Below are 4,416 nucleotides of genomic sequence, written 5' to 3' on the forward strand. Positions count from 1 at the left end.
ATAGTCTGGCCTATAGACGAGACTATAGTCTGGCCTATAGACGAGACTATAGTCTGGCCTATAGACGAGACTATAGTCTGGCCTATAGACGAGACTATAGTTTGGCCTTTAGACGAGACTATAGTCTGGCTAATAGACATCAGTATATAGTGGCCTATTAAACAAGACCTTAATCTGACCTATAGACTCGAATATACTATGACCTATAGAGGAAACTGGCCTATAAACAACACCATAGTCTGGCTTATAGACTACACTCTAGTCTAACCTATAGACAACGCTATAGAATGACCTATAGAACGAGACTCTAGTTTAGCATGGATGGGACTATAGTCCGACCGAATGATGCGAGACTTAAGGCTGGCCTACTAGAAGATACTATAGAAGATACAAGAATTTATTTTGCAGAGCAATGATAATCAAACCAGCGTAGTAGTAAAACACATTGGAGTCTCTGATGGAAATTATAGTATCTGTCGAAAGAATATGTTTCTCTAAAAAAAATAACTTGATCATCTAATGAACTGAAGCAACCTAAACATATATGTTGGTAAGTTGTGGCCTACGATTCGGTGTCTATCTAACCCAACAAAATTGAATGACAGGATTAGCAGATAACCTATCCAAACGTGCCGAATTTACATTAATCAACCCGGGATATAGGCTTAACACAACTTACTACTGGAATTGTCGAGTCCATATCTATAATTTGATTTTGAAACAATTTGGCAAGAGGAAAATCGAGTTTAAAAACCAGTCATTGCACCGCTTAAGCATGTATAATGTCTAAAAGCTGTTGGTCCCCTCTCTACAAACCGACGACAAAATATGGCAGGATACCCATAACACTATTACAATATAGTTATAGAAGTAGTAGTGAATGCTGTACTATTCTTATTTGATAAAATCTGAATCTGATTATGTATCTTAATATGTATTGCATTCGTAAGCTAACAATATCAATCGGGAAGCAAAATTAGATTTTAATTGGCCCCATGTATAACCCTGATTATTATATTCAATATTTCAAATTACCTTAAAATTTTCCAAGTGTTTTAAATTCTTTGTTTAAATAATAACAATATACGTATTAAAAAAACAAATCCTATAAAAGTAAAGTTTATACTAAAGGGAAATTATTGAAAGATTTTTAAGGACATTTTAAGCATTTTGCTACTTTTTTAAAAGATTGTTAAAAAGTAGTAAAATTGGTACTATTTTTCAAAAAAAGTACAACAGGCTTTACATTGAAAATAATGAAATTTTATAAATCAAGAAATTTAAAAATTGTCAATTTTTTACATTTTTCAGAAACGTAGTTACTACTCCTGTTTTGAAAAAAGTACTTTTTGGGAAAAAAGTACTTGGTACTTTTTGGAAAAAAAGTACTTTTTTGTAATTAAATATGTTTTTAAGCTGAAAACCATGGACAAATTTTTAAAAACTAAAAAGTTTTATGATTTTTTTAAGAAATCCAAAAATAAATTTGAAAAAGTACTTTTTTGAAAAAAGTACTTTTTGGTTTTTAAACAAATTTTTACCTAAAAATTAAAACATTTGGTAATAAGTTAAAATTTATCAATTTCTGAACGTTTAAAGTTTTAAAAAGTACTTTTTTAAAAAGGAAAAAAGTACTTTTTTAAAAAATGGTACTTTTGGAAAAAAGTACTTTTTTGGTATTTTAATATATTTTTTAACATAAAAACTTAGAAATGCTTAGAATACTTTTAATGGTGTGAAATTCAGAAAAAAGTAGTAGAAAAAGTACTTTTTCGTTTTTTACAAAAAATGAGAAAAAACTTAAATTTTTTATTTTCTTTAGTAGAAAAGGCACTTTTGGGAAATAGGGAAGTAGAAAAAAGTACTTTCGAAAAAACTACTTTTTTGCAAAAAAAAGTACCTTTTTGATATTTTAACACATTTTTCAACTAACAACTTAGTAGACCTAGTTAAAGATGTGTAATTGTATAAAATTCATAAAAAGTAGTGGAAAAAGTACCTTTTTTGAAAAAAAGTTGTCGAAAAAGTACTTTTTTGAAAAAAGTACTTTTTAGTTTTTAAACACATTTTCAGCTAAAAATCAAGAAAAACTTATAAAAAACTTAAAATTTATGATTTTCTTAAACTTACAAAACAATAATTTTCTAAAGATTAAACTTTGCTTAAAAAATTTAACCTAAACACTGAAAAAAAAATAAATATATAAAATATTTATATAAAAAATAAAATTCTTCCGTAAAAATTTTTTCTAACAGAAAAAAGCATTTATTTTTAAATGAAAAAGAAAATATATAATAAAAATATTTAAATAAAATTGAAAAAAAAAATTAAAAGAAAATCACAAAAAAAATCTCAAATAATTTATAGAATTTTATTTTGTAAACTATACAGGCTTTTTTTCTCTCTAACTCAAAACTAAATTAAATAATTTCTGGAAAAAACAAATTAATTATTTTATATTGCTTAAAGCTTCACAAAATAACGAATATTTAAAAAAAAATTAAGAAAATATATAAAAAAACTTGGATTAACTTTTATATGTGATACAAAAAAAAAACAATTAAGAAAAATATAATACTAAATAAAAATTTTAAAAATTCTAATTAAAAAACTTAAAATATACTTTAAAATTTATAATTTTCCTTAAAAAATCATTTTGAACTTTTTAATAAAATCTTAAAAAAAAAAAAGAAAATGAATAAAATATTAAAAAAATAATAATAAAAAAACAAGTAAACCTGCGCTGCGTATGAACTTATGAAAAAACTGAAAATAATAATAAATTCAAATAAATTATTTCTTTAGTCTTAAAAACACAGTTAGAAACAAAGAAAAAACTGAATAATTTTCTTTAAAATTAATAAAATAAATAAAAAAAAAACAAAAATAATTTATCAAAGTTTAGTTTTTGTTAAGTTTCCTTTTTACAATTTTTAAAAATTTTCTTTAAAAGTAGCAAAAAAGTACTTTTTTGGAAAAAGGTACCTTTGGGTATTTTTCTATAAATTTTTTAAAGGACACAACAACAAAAAACCATTTAAAACCTTAAATTTCTCAATTTTTCTTTATTTAAAAAAAGTAGCCAAAAAGTACTTTTTTACAAAAAGGTACTTTTTGGTATTTTTCATACATCTTTCACTTAATATTATTAAAAAACAAGCAAAAACAAGAAAAGTTATAATTTTTTCTTAAATTTACCCAAACTTTTTAAAATTTTCTGAAAAAAGTATCAAAAAAGTACTTTTTGGAAAAAGGTACTTTTTGGTAATTTTTCAAATATTTTTCTATATGTCACACAACAAAAAACCATTTAAAACCTTAAATTTTTCAATTTTTTTTATTTAAAAAAAAGTAGCAAAAAAGTTATTTTTTACAAAAAGGTACTTTTTTTGGTATTTTTCATATATTTTTCACTTAATATATCTAAAACTCAACCAAAAACAAGAAAACTTATAATTTTTTCTTCAATTTGTTCACAATTTTTATAAATTTTAGAAAAAAGAGCAAAAAAGTACTTTTTTGGAAAAAGGTACATTTTGGTTATTTTTAAAACATTTTTCTAAAAGCCAAACACCAAAAACCATTTAAAACCTTAAATTTTCTTAATTTTCCTTTGTTTTAAAAAAAAGTACAAAAAAGTACTTTTTTCTGAAAAAGGTACCTTTCTGTTAAGAAAAATCTATCAATTATAATTTGTTCTTTAATTTAATTATTTATTAAATAACAAACTCTGAAACTATTTAATAATAATACCAAAAACAAAAAAAAAATAAATAAATGTTAACAAATCTTCAAAAACAAAACCCAAAAATCATTATAATTAAAATATTTAAGCAGAACAAAAAAGGTATTAAAAAGAAAACAAAAAACAAGTTCATCAAATTACAAAACAAAAAAAAAACAAATATTTATTGTAAAAAACAGTTATATAATAAATTATGAAAAAAATATATATAAAATTTAAGAAAATGTAAAAAAGAATAACGGTGTTTTAATTAAACAAAAATTATGACCTCTTTTGTGAACCATAACGTAGGAAAAAGATTAATCTTTAAACTAGATAAGAGACTAACAAACATAGAAGACAAGACTATAAACTAGACTTTAGATTAGACTATAGACTAGACTATAGAATAGACTAGAGAACAGACTATAGACTGGACTATAGACTAGACTATAGACTAGACTATGGACTAGACTATAGACTAGAATACAGACTTGACTGTAGACAAGACTATTGAGCAAACTATAGACTAGACAATAGACTATACTGTAGACTAGACTGTAGACTAGACTATAGACTAGACAATAGACTAGACTATAGCCTAGACTATAGACTAGACTAGACTATAGACTAGACTATAGACTAGACTATAGACTAGACTATAGACTAGACTATAGACTAGACTATAGACT

Source organism: Lucilia cuprina, chromosome 3, assembly GCF_022045245.1.
Source record: "Lucilia cuprina isolate Lc7/37 chromosome 3, ASM2204524v1, whole genome shotgun sequence".
NCBI lineage: Eukaryota > Metazoa > Arthropoda > Insecta > Diptera > Calliphoridae > Lucilia > Lucilia cuprina.